This window comes from Chelon labrosus (genome assembly GCF_963514085.1).
Source record: "Chelon labrosus genome assembly, chromosome: 19".
NCBI lineage: Eukaryota > Metazoa > Chordata > Actinopteri > Mugiliformes > Mugilidae > Chelon > Chelon labrosus.
In genome coordinates this window covers 9281600-9297313 of record NC_140352.1, presented here as the reverse complement: position 1 = coordinate 9297313, position 15714 = coordinate 9281600, and the positions used below count along the sequence as shown (strand labels likewise).

At 40.0% G+C, this 15714-nt stretch overlaps 1 pseudogene across 1 annotated transcript; it reads left to right on the top strand.

The window, feature by feature from the left end:
- The first annotated feature begins 3958 nt into the window (after positions 1-3958).
- Positions 3959-13356, top strand: LOC311504401 (NLR family CARD domain-containing protein 3-like; annotated as a pseudogene). Its single transcript, XR_014699892.1, has 11 exons — positions 3959-4060; positions 6902-7032; positions 8339-8452; positions 8544-8681; positions 8756-8824; positions 8912-10658; positions 11271-11432; positions 11519-11692; positions 11779-11946; positions 12363-12409; positions 12502-13356. The product of XR_014699892.1 is annotated as an NLR family CARD domain-containing protein 3-like (transcript).
- Positions 13357-15714: the final 2358 nt, after the last annotated feature.

Below are 15714 nucleotides of genomic sequence, written 5' to 3'. Positions count from 1 at the left end.
GAAGCTCTCTGGTAAAAACAAGGCGGTATCCATGCTGCTGGGCAGTATTCGCCCCTCGACAGGTGCAGCAAACCAGCGTAACGATAAAAACAAGTGAAAAAAGTTGCGAAGACGACCACAGATTCCACATCTCTGTACTCCGTCGTTATACACACACGCACACAGCGTTCAAAAATCACTTAAACATAAAAACAACATAAAAACAACTAAAAGACGGTGCTGGCTGTAGTGGGTCGCACACAGAGGAGCGCCCCATTGCACTGTTGTACATAGAAATTTCTATTTTCTATTTATTCCCTATATTTATATTATATACAGAATGTTTACATAGCAACTGTTTCACTGCCAACTTCACCCACTTTAGGTCTAGTTAGGTTTTTATTTTATTTTATTTATTATTATGTGAGAAAGAGAAACGTTTTTTCGATTTTTCTGTATGTTGCAAACGTATTGAGAAATTGACAATAAAGAAATCTTGAATCTTGAATCTTGAATACCCCACCTTTTCCAGCGATGAGGATATTAGCTACACTGCCTGGCCAAAAACAAAAAGTCTCCACCTGGATTTAACTAAACAAATATGTACGAGCCTCCTATTGGATAATTACTGCATGGGTGATTTTCTTTCAGCCGGCAACAAGTTATTTAACCCCAACAGATGCAATGAGCAGCTTTTCATTTCTTAAACAATCATGTCTAAAGACGCATCCCGTGGTGGTGGAAAAGATGTTCGTCTGTTTGAGAAGGGTCAAATTATTGGCATGCATCAAGCAGAGAAAACATCTAAGGAGATTGTAGAAACTACTAAAATTGGGTTAAGAACTGTCCAGTGTATTATTAGGAAGGATAGTGGGGAACCATCGTCTTCGAGGAAGAAATAGGGTCGGAAAAAAAATCCTGATTGATCGTGATCGGCCATCACTTAAACGTTTGGTGAAATCAAATCGAAGAAAAACAACAGTAGAACTTAGTGCTATGTTTAATAGTGAAAGTAAGAGCATTTCATCATACCTAGTGTCTACTGTACAAGCATGAGAAATCATTGTCACATGTGGATTGGCCACCACAGAGTCCAGACCTTAACCCCGTACCTTCTACTGATAGGAATCTTTGTGATGTGCTGGAGAAGGCTTTGCGCAGTGGTCAGACTCTCCCATCATCAATACAAGATTTTGCAAGATCTTGAATGCAACACTGGATGGAAATAAATCTTGTAACATTGTAGAAGCTTATCAAAACAACGCCACAGCGAAGGTGTGCCGTAATCAAAGCTAAAAGCGGTCCAATGACCTTTTTTTATGGTGGCGACTTTTTTGTTTGGCCTGGCAGAGTATAATGCACAAGAATATTCAGGTTCAGATTCAGATTCAGGCACAAGTGAGCAGCTTCACGTGCAAGTACAGACATTTTAAGGTGCAAAAAAACAGAAAGAGAACAAGATAAAAAGTACAAAGTATATACAAGTTACCAAGCCATAAATGTTATGACTATCCAAAATATCCATGGAGAATGTAAACAGACTGTGTAAGAAAAGTGACTAAAGTGCAAATGTAAACAGTAAACAGTAGTTACAGGGAATATGTATTTACAAGTTATAGCCGAGGTAGAATGGGTAATAAATAAAATGGGTAATAAATAAAAACAGCCAAGAGTCTCTGGTATGTGAGTATTGGGGTGTGGGGCAGGGGGAGGTTGACTGTACTATGGTTGTGTGTGAGTTGGAGAAGAGTCAGTGAGAGAGAGAGAGAGTGTGTGTGTGGGGAGGAGTTGATGAGGATGGCTTTTGGGATGAAGGTGGCTTTTCTCCTCTGAGTTCTGCAGGCGGGGCAGCGGAGACGTCATCCAGAGGGGAGACACTGGAATGCTGAGTGGAGGACATGTGAGGGGTCTTTGGTGATTTTTACTGCCAAGTTGAGTGTCTGTTGGTCACGAATATGAGTAAGAGTTCTTACAGGCAGGCCGATGATCTTAGAGCAGACTGAAACAGTGCTCTGCAGTCGGTTTCTGTTGTGGAGGCTGATGGAGTGGAACCAGCAGGGTATTGAGAAGGTGATGATGCTCTCAATAAAACTGTAATTAAAAGTCTGCAGAATGTCTCTGCTGACTCCAAAGGAGCTGAGTTTCCTCAGGAGGTAGAGACGTTGCTGGCACCTTCTGAGAGTCTCTTCAGTGTTGGAGGAGAATTTCAGCAGGTTGTCAAAGATGGTGCCCAGATATCTGAACTCCTCGACAAGCTCCACTGGCTTCCCATGGATGATGGTGGTGGCTGCTGTAGTCAGGTCCCTCTGCTTCTTGGAATAAGTCACCACCATCTCCTTGGTTGTTCTGACGTTCAGTTCCAGGCATGAGCTGTCGCACCACTCTATGAACTCCTGAAGAGCTGGTCCGTGGTGATGTGAGGGTCCCGACAGCAGAGACAGGAGAACTGTGTCGTCAGTGTACTTGACCAGGTGGCAGTTGGGCTGTGTGGATCTGCAGTCATCGGTGTACAGGATGAAGAGCAGGGGTGATAGCACGCAGCCCTGGGGGGAGCCAGTCGAGGTGAAACGGAGGTCTGAGAAGGTGTTGTTGACCAGTACTCTCTGGGACCTGTTAGTGAGAAAGTCCAGGATCCACAGAATTAACTGGTTGTCTAGGTGGAAGCGGGAGGAAGGTTTTGTGGCCAGGATGTGGGGCTGCAGCGTGTTGAATGCTGAGGAGAAATCAGCAAACAGTAGTCTGGCTGAAGAGTCGGGGTGCTCCAGGTGTTTGTGGATACTGTCCATAATGAATGTCTTTGCATCATCGACGCCTTTGCCTGCGCGATATGCAAACTGGAATGGGTCAATCAGGGAGTCCGTTGTTCTGATGATGTGGTGTTTTATGATCCTCTCCATGGCTTTCATCTCTAGGGACGTGAGAGCTACGGGTCAAAGGTCATTCAGGGCTTTTGATTTACTTTTTTGGGACGGTGCTGCTGTCCATGGAGCTCTGAAACACGTCCCCTAGTTGCTGAACGCAGTGCCTCAGGACCCGGCCACTGATGTTGTCTGAGCCAGGTGAGCTGTTCTCTCTGAGCTGAGTCATGACACTCCCATTCTCCAGCGCTTCAGAGAACTAATCTGACTGGAGGGGAGGGGGAAGTGAATGAGTAACGCTCGCTCTTCCTTCAGCACATACTGTCTTGACGCCCTGGAGCAATAAGCCGCTGAGTCTGTCGTTGACGGTTGTGGCTGTGTTATGCTGCACCCAAGTGTCAGTTTGTGTGATTGCATTAAAAAAATACCCCAAATGATTGAAGATATTAGAGTTATTCAAAGTTTTCCCTCTCCTCCATTTAAGGGAGAGAAAATATTGGAGAGAAATATCTGGAGAGAAAATATTGTTAATTGAGTAGTGGAAAAGGGGTAGGTTCAATAAGCATATGCTTCATCCTACTCCTTTTCGGACATGTTGGGTTCACATTATTATTTTTTTTTTGACTATTGTTATTGTTGTTTTGACTATTGTTATTGTTGTTTTGACTATTCTTATTGGATTTGTTTGTTTTCAGTTTACTTTGTTATGTTACCTGCACATGTTCGAAATAAACTAAACTAAACTAAACTAAACTAAACTAAACTAAGGGAGTAATTAAGCATCATCTAAACAGTCAAGGTCCTTTACTACTGTTGTCATTGACATAGTTTCACGTCTGTGTGCTCTTGTTTATTCTTATAACACTAATTCACACACAATAGAAATAAAAATTACATATAACAAATCAGAAGATGCTCAAGCTTTGTTTGTTAAACATTTGAAACAATAAGTCTTGAATTTGACTCAGGGTCAAGTATTGAAACCACATAAACCACTTGACTAATGGCTCTGTTATAATGTATTTCACAACAAAGTTTATGTTTTTTGTCCTCATTTACACACAGTTGTCAGCAATGTTTAGATGGGCGTAAATGGGCGGGGATAATGTACCGCAGTATACAGCACAACCAAAAGTGAAACAAACAACACCTGAACAAGGAAATAAGAACAACGGCTCCTCACATCAGAAGATTTGTTACAAATTTTGGTCTAAAGAGCAAAGGTGAGCTGCTATATGAATTACAATTATTTAGATTAGCGATAATCAACACCAGCCAGCTATAATTGAATAACCTTTAAATATCTTATTATCGAAATTATGACGTCATTCCGATAAGTCCGATGTCAAAACGAATGACCCCGATAATATTATATAATATATGTTTTTGGAGTGAACTTTATTAAGCGTCTTCTACAAAGTGCTGGAAGTTAATGCCTCTCATTTACATAGTCACACACGAATGTATATATTCAGGGAACCGATAGGGACCAAAAACAACGTCTGTAACAGTAACTTCTCAGAATGTAATCAGAGGTTGTTTTTGGTTCCTATCGGTTTCCTGAATATATATGTTCGTGTGTGAATTTAAATGCTTATAGTACTTTTTAGAAGACGCTTAATAAAGTTCATTCCATTAACTCGTATTGGTTCGCGGGACAGAGCCAATATGGCGACGACGCTGACGTCATTGTGTCTATGGGAAAAACGACTCTCCGGGAACGACCGGAAACAGGGAACTTCCGTCACCACTTGAATGCAGCACTACGTGCATACGTTTGTAAGCAAACAACATGGCGGCGGCGGTGGGTGTGGGACTTTTTCAAAGTTTCCGAGGATGACACTTCTCTGGCTGTTTGTAATAAATGTTTAAAGAAAGTGCCACGAGGTGGAAAAATCAGCACCAGCTTTAATACCTCGAACATGAAAAGTCATTTGAAACACTGTACCCATTGGCAGTGTTGGGAACGTTACTTTAAAAAAGTAATTAGTTATAGTTACTCACTACTTGTTCCAAAAAGTAACTGAGTTAGTAACTGAATTACTCTATAATAAAAGTAACTCATTACCAGGGAAAGTAACTATTTGCGTTACTGTTAAAAAAAAAAGTTGCTATATGTCAAAGAATTTGGATTTTTTTGAGCAGTTTTCACAAGTCAGTTGAAATGAGTAGAACAGACAGGTGTTTGTACATAACTTTTGATATTTATATATATATTTTATAATTATATTTATATTAAATTTATTTTTATAATATTTATATTTCGGTAGGGTTTAGACGGCGAGCTATCGTCTGTGGTGGAGGTATCGGTGTTTTTGGCCACTAGCTTTGTAGATGCGTGTGTCGTTGTGAGATGCTTCATTAAATTAGAGTTGCTTACAGCGGATGTCGAGAAAGTCTTTGCTCCTGGACATAATGTACACATTACATGCACGTTCCTCCCTTTGACCACAATGATTTTTTTTATTTATTTTAGTAGCGCTTATATCTCCACCTTGAAAATGCCAACTTTTCATCGGATTGCTCCTGACTCGCCGTCTCTGCTGCTTCATCGAATCTCTGTTGAGCTGTTGTGTGTGTGTGTGGCGCGTGTGCTGTCATGTGTGTAAAACCACTGGCTCTGATTGGCTACCATGAAACATGACTCTGCCTTAGCCAATCATAATCGCTTACCTCGTTATTAACCCACCTCCTCACTAGCGGTGAGCCAGGGGTGCGTTCGGATTACACAGTTTATTCAATCGATGTATAGTAACGCACCGCATTTAACGTCCAGTAACGTTAACGGCGTTGTAACGACGAGAAAAGTAATTAGTTAGATTACCCCGTTACTGAAAATATGACGGCGTTACCTAACGCCGTTACTTTAAACGGCGTTATTCCAAACACTGCCCATTGGTGAGGCTTTCAAAAAAAAAATAAAAATCTTCAGGTTATCGCGATAACCTGAAGATTTTCACCGCGGTAGATACCGCAGTATCGGCCTTTGGAAGCGGAAAGTTATCGGTTATCTGTATTTAGACCTGAACTAAACCCACATTAGAACTGAACCCTGGACATTTCTATACGCACCATAATCTCTGGTATTAAGATAAATAAGAGATGATTAACTCCATGCAACTCCTCACATCAACATGATCACATCAGTAATTACCAACATGATGAATCAAACTCATCCTGCATATTCAATCATTTCCTGAGATGATTATAGTTCAGATTCGTTTCTTGTTTAGTTTGGTTCTCAGCTCCAAGGCCAGAATCTTTTAAAAGGCTCTCATTACTAATGAACAGACATCCTTTATTCATGTAATCATTTCTAATAGTGGTTGAATGAATGAGTTAAACTCCTCTTCCACAGATCAGCCATGTTGAGTAGGTGGTCTTTAATGTGACCCAGGAATGAGGTCACATGTGTCCCAGACCTTGTTCTGACCTGCTATTAAGATCCGATCACGTAAAAGACAGGTGTGAACACCCCCAGGACGCATTGAGATCGCTTTAGAGTAGAGATCTGGTCTCAGTCCACATGTTGAGGTGGTCTGGGACGTAAGTTTCCTCATTCCTTTGGTAGTGTGAAGACAGTCTGTCCTGTATGCTGCATCGACTAGCAATAGCTTCCAAAGACATGGAACCAGAACTCTGTTTTGAACACAGTTATTACTGCAGTTAATCAGTTCATCAAGGGCACTGCAGTCACTTTGCCAGGATATGGACGCTGGACACTTTTTTGGTTAGCTGCTAAAACCTAATGCAACATGTAAATATTTTTTGTCATATAGTTTCTCTTGTCTTATCTTACTCTATTTTTTGTATTTTGCACTATTGTTCCCATATGAGGCTCTGCAGTATCATTTTGAGGTACGATGGCTGTCTCGTGGTAAAGCATATCTTCCTGACATATTCAACATTCTGAATAGCCTCAACCTCTCCATCCGAGGAGGCCACACATGTGTCCTTGAAGTTAGTGACAAAATCAGTGCCTTCATTTAGAAAACAGACCTATGGAGAGGGAAGATACAAGACGGAATAACAGACATGTTTCCTTAACTGTTTTCTCCACACAGAGAAAACTTCAGCTCATACTTCTCTGACGTGATGCGCACCAGCTGGAACAGCAAATGTACTGACAGGTAAAGCAGAAGAGCAGTTGTTGGAATTATCCTGTGATAGGACATTGAAGACCCGATTCCAACAGGTGAGTCATGCAAACTTTTGACCCTCCTTGTCCCCTGAGTATCCCAAACTTGCTACTGAGGCCATGCAAATTTTCCCCCCTTTCCTACCACTTACCTCTGTGAATCGTCATTTTCCACTGCAATGAAGAATAAATACAGGGCTCATTTACAAGTGGAAGTTACAGAAACTGCATTGTAAGGAACAGGCTCCTCACTAATTTAGTGAGTTACTGACGTGAGTGATGAGTGACCTGACTTGCATGTGCGTTGCAAGTGTGATAAAGCCTAAAGCAAATATTTATGATGAGGCTTAATTACTAACACCAATATGTTGTTCAGTTTTCTACCAATAATTTGAATAAGGGTCAATACGTAAAGTTGAAACAATTAAGTTGCTTTTAACTGGTTTTAAAACAAACTGGGTTTATTAGGACTGTTCCTTTCTTCTCACCGTTCATTTTTTGGAAACTTTAAGATTTGTTACTTTGAAATCAGACATATAAAATAATTTAAATAAAATGTGTTCAAATTTGTTGTGTTTACATTCATCTCTATTAGACAGGTCTGAAATATTTAGGTTGAAAAGTTTAAAACATAAATAGTAGGGTTTGTTATACCTTTTAAATGTCTCGTTAGGGCACCACCTCATTTTACGTAGGAAGAACACAGTTTAAGTCAATTTAGCTGTCTCAGTTAAATATATTTCATGAACAAACTGCTGCAGTCAAATGTCCAAATTGTTGTTAAAAGACAAAGTTACGAAGTATAAAAAAAAAAATATGCAAATAAGAAAACTAAGAAAAAGTGAAGAAAAAGCTAAAGGAGAACAAAAGGAAAGTAGAAAAGAGTAAACAAGTGCGGATCTATCTAGAGGATGGAGGATAGGGAACACTTTGAGGGAATTTCTTCAAATGTAGTGTTTGGTGTTCACAAACCATGATATTGGATGATTTACAGTGATCCAAAATGATACATTTTGATTGTAAAATGTAAATAAATATACATAAAACTGACCTTTCTACAGAGTATTTCTGTCTATGTATCATTTTCCAATAAAGAAACTCAAATAAAATATTCTACTGGTGTAGTTAATTAAGGAGACTGAAATAAAACCAGACTGCGCAGACAAGAAGCACCACTTCCTATTTTCATATACAGGAAGGAAAGTTCTGCTTATGAGCTGCTGCTGTCAGAGCGCGTGATTCTGACGCAATAGCAGTTGAAAGTGAAGTACGAAATAGCTCAGTGTCTGAGCTGTTTCAGTTTTGTACTTGGATGAATGTGGTTTGTTCTTCAGTGTAGTGAAATTATATGACTGATACACAGGCTGAGATGATGAAGATGAGGAGTATCAACTGACAGAAACCACGTGAGGATAAAAGAGCTGTTAAAAAATGGAGCAAGAGACAGATGCACATATAAAAAATGAAGTTTCTCAAGGTGAGGATGACATTTGTCTTCTTTGGGGCAAAGAGTCTGCTCTAAAACTCTGTTTATTTTTGCTGAGTATTGTGTTTTCTGCCTGAGCCAGCTCCTTCAATTCAGGGGACGGTTCAGCATTTCCAGCCCAACTACACTGCCCAGAGCGGTGGCAATGTGATTGGTCCTTGCATCATTGGGTCTAAAGTTGAAGGCAACATTAACATCAACATCACCTCAAACAGCCAAGGTAGATATATTAAACGAAGAAGGGGTGAGTAAAAGTTGGATTGGGACTCTTCTGATATTTCTCTTCATTTCCAGGCTGTATTGCTTCAACAGATGAGCTGAACAATAACAATACAAATGGCAGTGATGCTCAGAAGCCTCAAAGTGAGTACTTCTTACTTTATAGCGTTTAGGAATTTGACACATTGACACATTACTCAAAGTAATAGTCAAATGCACTTTCTCCTTTAGGCAAGAAGATTGTAGAATGCAAGAAGAAACTGAAAGCTACGCTGAAGAGGAAGTTCAGTCATTTGCTTGAGGGGATATCGACAGATGCAAACAAAAGTCCTCTCAATAAAATCTACACAGAGCTCTACATCACGGAGGGTGGAAGTGGCCGAGTCAATAACGAGCATGAGGTGATACGGACTGAGACAACATCCAAGGTCCGCGTGTTCAAAGAGAAATCAATCCACTGTAATCACCTGTTCGTTCCTCTACCTGGACGAGAAGACCACGTACGAACCGTTATCACAAGAGGAGTCGCTGGCATCGGAAAAACTGTCTCTGCCAATAAATTCACTCTAGACTGGGCAGAGGACAGAGCAAATACAAACCTAGACTTTGTATTTCCCCTATCTTTCCGAGAGCTGAATTTGATGAGAAAGAAAACCTTAAGCCTAGTGGAGCTTATCTCTGTCTTTTTTCCAGAAATAAAAGACACAGCTATCTTTATTAATGATAAAAACAAAATGCTCTTCATCCTGGACGGCCTGGACGAGAGTCGCCTCTCTTTGGACTTCAACCAAAGTGAAATAATGTCAGATGTGACGCAGCCAAACACAATTGCCGTGCTTCTGGCCAACCTCATCAGGGGAAGACTGCTTCCTTTTGCTCTCGTTTGGATCACATCACGCACGGTGGCGTCTAGTCAGATCCCCCTGGAATATGTTGATCTCGTGACCGAGGTGCGAGGGTTCAACAATCCACAAAAAGACGATTATTTCAGGAAGAAAATTGCTGATGAGAGCTTAGCGAACCAGGTGATCACACAGGTAAAATCCTGCAGGAGCCTTTACATCATGTGCCACATACCACTCTTCTGCTGGATGGTTGGCAAGTTGGCACATAAAGACAGTAATGACACGCCGAAGTCTCTGACTCAAATGTACATACACTTCTTGTCCTTGTATGTGGAGGACATGAAGCGTAGGCAACCAGAAGAGTCAAAAGCAGAATCTGTGAGAACAGACATCCTTTCTTTAGGTAAACTGGCTTTCAATGAGCTCGAGAAGGGCCACCTGATCTTCTATGAGAGCGACCTCAAACTGAATGGTATCAATGACACACAGGCGTCCATGTTTTCAGGAGTCTGCACCCGGATCTTCAGCGAGGAGCTGATACCATGTCAAGAGAAGATGTTCTGCTTTGTGCATCTAAGTGTTCAAGAATTCTTTGCAGCGTTGTATGTCTTCCTCGCTTTCCACAATGACAATGACAATGTCCTGGTAAAGAAATTATTCGCCTCATCGTCAGAGCTCATCCTCTACAAAGAAGCAGTAGAAAAGGCTTTGAGGTGCGAAAAGGGATATTTTGACATCTTTCTGCGCTTTCTTTTGGGCTTGTCTCTGGAGTGCAATCAGGATTTGTTGAAACATCTAATGACCAACAACAGAACACACGCAAGGACCAGACCTGAGATCATCAAACACATAAAGAAGAGGTTTAGTGCTTCTATGTCCCCAGACAGGTGCCTCAATCTTGTTCACTGCCTGAATGAACTGAACGACCATTCGCTGGTGGAGGAGATCCAGAGCTACCTGAACTCAGGCAGCCTGAACAAAGCCAACCTTTCACCCTCCCAGTGGGCCGCTCTGGCTTTTGTATTACTGACTTCGGAAGAAGAGTTGAGTGTGTTTGAACTGAGCAACTACGCCAAGTCAGAGGAGGGTCTTCTGAGACTGCTGCCTGTCATGAAAATGGCCCGAGTGGCAAAGTAAGTTATTCACCGTGATTATTTATGACTCGCAGAAACTTTAAAGGTATTAGCTTTCTCTTAAAATAGATAATAGGTTATAGAAAAACCAAAGTACATAAGGACAGAGTAAAAAAAGCTCAGCCTTGATGTAGGTATCATCAATATACTGAGAATGAAGCAAATGGAGCATTTTTGAGAATGTGACCAGCTTTGTTGTGTGTGTATTGGTCAGATAAATTTAAAGTCTAGCTGATGACTGTAATGGAGCAAAAAGAGACAGAGGCAAAGACAGATTTTTGTTTTGGTCTTGAGCATGAAACAGGACAATGATAACTTATATCTGATTAAAATGTGTTGTCAGTGTTGTGAACACAGCTTGTTTCTGCTGCCCCTATGTGGCCACACAATTGGTCACAGCTCAGTCAAATGTTTTATCTCAAGTATCAATTGCCTATTCTTATGCTGAGGCCTGTTCAGTGTCAGTCTGTGAGTGGAAACATATTTTAAACATGCATGTTGTGTGTTTGCATAGGTTCCAATCAGGGGTGAACAATATTTAGTACGTCTAGTTTTAGAATGACTATCTTTATGTTATTATTGACCTGTCCTGTGATGCCTGTCCTGCTGCAGTCTAAACGGATGTAACCTCACTGTGACCTGCTGTCAAATGCTGGCGAATGGCATCAGTTCATCACAACTTAGAGTACTGGACTTGAGTGACAACAACCTAACAGATGCTGGACTAATGCAGCTCTCTGGTGGTCTGAAGAACAGCAAACTGGAGACACTCAGGTCAAACTCTAACGTGTTTCTTTTTTTCCACATTTAGTCAAACTAATAAAGGGTTTTAATATTCATCTAACTTTTCTATTTTTCAGACTGAGGAGCTGCAACCTAACAGAGCACAGCTCTGGTTGCCTGGAATCAATCATCAGCTCTGCTTCTTGCCCGCTGAAAATACTGGATCTCCACGACAACGACTTTCAGGATGAAGGAGTCAAAAAGATCTCTGGTGGACTGGGGAGTCCTCACTGTAAACTTGAAGTACTCGAGTAAGACTCAAGCGCTCAATTCGGTGCCAATACTCAGCTGTCCTTATTATAGGTGAAATATATGTAATTGGTGTGTTTTCTTGAAGTTTGTCCCTGTGCAGAGTGACTGAAGAGGGATGCACTTTCCTGGCGTCCGCTTTGAACTCGTCCCGTCTGAGAGAGCTCGACCTGAGCTACAACCATCCAGGAAACTCAGGTCATAAGCTGCTGACTGCTCTACTAGAGGACCCAAAATGCAGTCTGGAGAAACTCAGGTAGCGATGAAGTCGAGTAGAGACCGGCTGATACATCAGCTGGCTGCAATTATCTTATCATAGATACGTTGGTATCACCATGTGTGTGTCAGTCAATGAGTAACAAAACATTTCAAATAAAAATTACTGTAGATTTGTTAGGAATGGTAACAATTTGGTTTCATAATCTGATTTTAGATATTGGTGTGTTTCCAGGTCTTGGGGAGTTCTTATGTATGTGCATAAAATTTGTATAAAGACATTTGTGCTTTAAGAGGTTTGGAAAAAGTGTTTACTCAGGTTAAATTCCTCATTTTTCACATATCACGTCTCCAACTTTACCATTCGGGATTATCGGACATCTGTGTGAAACACAGGACTATATATATATTTTTTTTTTAATCTCAGAAAAAAGTACGTCTTCTGTTTTCTTTTAGGATGGAGCAGTGTGGTGAATCCAGGATTCAGCCAGGTCCAAAGAAATGTGAGCAACCAACGTGTTTGACTATTTCCTTCTAAACATGTTAAACTAATTGTCATATAAAACTAACTCAAACTCTTAATCTGATTCATCAGATTAACAGACTCACCTTGGACCCAGACACAGCACACAGAGATCTTTCACTGGCTGAGGGAAACAGGAAAGCAAGGCGTTGGACCAAACAGCCATATCCCGATCACCCGGAAAGGTTTGATTACTGGACACAAGTGTTGTGTAGGGAGGGACAGACAGGACGCTGCTACTGGGAGACAGAGTGGAGTGGGAGAGCCCTCATAGGCGTAGCCTACAGAAGGATGTGCAGGAAAGGACAGAGTGAAGAGAGCTGGTTAGGCCGGAATGAATCCTCCTGGGGCTTGAATTGCAACAGCACCGGCTATAGGATCTTGCACGGAAGCATGAACACTGCTCTAGCCGCTACACCCAGCTCCAATAAAGTAGGAGTCTACCTGGATTGGTCAGCAGGGACGCTGTCCTTCTACAGAGTCTCTAATGATGCACTGGTCCCCCTCCACATCCTCCACACCACATTCACTGAGCCGGTCTACCCTGGGTTTCATCTAGGCTGGGTGGACTCTACAGTGCACTTGTGCTAAGTGTCACTCTCTGGGACCTCAGCTCCACCACAATGCTGTATTTCTGAGCCTTATATCTATACTAACATTTGAAACAAACCAGCTGCATATAATTTCTTTTTTCAATAGCGCACAATATACATAAATCTTTTCAACAAGGATTGTCTAAAGTCAGCTCTGTTTGTTATACACCTAAATTTTAATTTCACAATACTTTCTTTAATTCCCAGCAACTTTGTACTTGGTGTTAAGTTATAACACATGTTTTGATATCAGGGAAAGGCAAAGTGAAATTTATGGTGACTAATTTCCATTAGGCATCCCAAAAAGTCATGTCAGTCAGTGCAGCACTGTAGATCTTATACTGATGTAAATAACACTAGCAGACTTGAAAACAAATAAATAAAGCTTGAACAAATAAATGTACTCATTAAAAAAAATGGGTCAAGTGTTTTTTTATTTTTTATTTAGTCTATTCTACTGTACTATTATAAGTTAAATATCATAGCTGCCTGGTGTGGAGCTGATTTTATGTACAGTCAGGTGGTTTAACTGTATAACAACTTATTTTATTTCATATAATGATATTGTAAAGTCCTGTAACTATCAGCTTTCAGGACTTTACTCTGGTACTTAATTACAGTAAAGACCTTGACAAAATGGCTTCCGGTGTTTTTCCTGATTTGAGCATTAGCATTTAGCTCAGAGCATAGCTACAGCCTCACTGGCATGCTAGTAAAGATTTAAAAGTTTTATTCATTTATTTTTTTGTGCGTTTTCCTTTATATATATATATATATATATATATATATATATATATATATATATATATATATATATAAGTAGTCAAGAGAAACACTGGGCGGAATATTTCATTCATTCATCTCCTTTAAAATAGCTACAAGCTAAAGCTAGTGGAGCTGTTGAAGTAGAAAGAAGCATACATGAAAATACAAATAAAAGTAGACTTATAATAAAGATAACTTATTATTTGGAGTTAAGTACCGCACTTGATTAAAGTTACATACTGTAACGAAGCACTCTAAAGAAACTCGTGAACCACTGGTTGGAAAGTCTTGCACACAAAATGCTTAACGGGGCATCGACCGTAAGTCATGAAAAGACCGCTGCTAGGCAACTGTTGGCGTAACTGCCGAGGCTAACAGTTAGCAAGCTAACAACTTAGTAGCCTCATGTTGGAAATATAAATGTAAAATAAAACGACCAAACAGTATTTTACTTATGCACATTATATAACAACAAACAAGTCTTTTATACGATTACTATAAACAAAGACTTTTGTTTATTTTCTATAAAATAATTTTCTATTTTCTATGCTGCAAACAAGTTAGCAAGTTCGCATTTAGCCCAGATTATAGCTCCAGTCTGCGGCCTTCCAGATATGTATGGATATTTTACACTTAATTTATTTAAACATGGTCGAGATAAGCACTGGATGGGACTTATCTTTCATTCATTACATTATGACTGAAAGGTTTTTAAAGTCTTACGCACTAATGTAAAACACAGCTTTTACCCCACCTTTTCCCGCGATGAAAATGTTAGCTAGTTAGCATTTAGCTCAGAGCCTAGCTTCAGTCTGCATTGCTTGGATAAGCTCTTAAACGTGTATTATTTTTTTTTTTTTTACGGTCGAGATAAGGCCTGGTAGGATATTTCTTTGTTTCATCTAGTCACAGTAAGATTTTAAGTCCTAAGTACTAGTGGAATACAGCCATAATGGCAATTTTTGTGCATTTCCTGTTATGTAAATTTTACTTGACTTATTTTCATTTTGTTCTACATTATTTACCTCAGAAATGTAGTTAAGACAATGTACCTTTTACTGGTAGTTTAAAAACCTATACATAATTAATGCTATACAATTCAAAGAATTGTTATACAGTGAAAATAGCTTTTCTACAGTCGGAAAGAATATTTAAACACTGCTAACATGTTACTATAACAATAGAAGAGCCCACTTTTGGTCTGTAATTACTACTTTTATAGTTTGGGCGCATTTGGCAGATAAAAGATTTGGGAAAATACGATGGCGTGTTCTTATATAGTGGTATTGCTACTTTTATTTACAGAAAAGATCTCAGTACTTCTTCCACAATCAAGCCTAAGGGAAGTGGAAAAAAAATGTTTTGTGATTTGTAAAAACAACATGGATGAGAAACGGTTCTGCAGACATGATGTCTACAGCTATATGACCGGGTGTATTTTACTTTTTCCATAACAGAATTTTCTCCAGTGGCAACACAAGCGTGGAGTTTCACTTTAAACAATCATTTTATTAGCAGTCCCAAGAGGCAATGAAAAAAAAAGAATCAAAGAAAAGGAGGAACAGAAATTAAGATTACAGTCAAGACGGTGGGCCAATCAAGGTGAGTGAACATAAAGATGGAACAGAGGGCTGCACACACACACCGAACACAGAGTCACGTTATTTAAAAAAAGAACAGAAAGCGGTAAATGAATTTAATCTCATGGGTAAGCGTGTGTGTTGGCTGATCCCTCTGTTCCTCATGAGAAATTCACCAGGACCGACCCCACATTCACACAAACATATCCAAAAAAAGAAAAACAAAAGCCCGTCTTTCAGTAAAAGCCATTGATTTTATATTTAGGCTATTTTTGTGACAGAGAAACAAACCACAGCTGTTCAGGCAGGTCTTTAAAATTGTTATTTTTCTATTAATTCTGTACAGA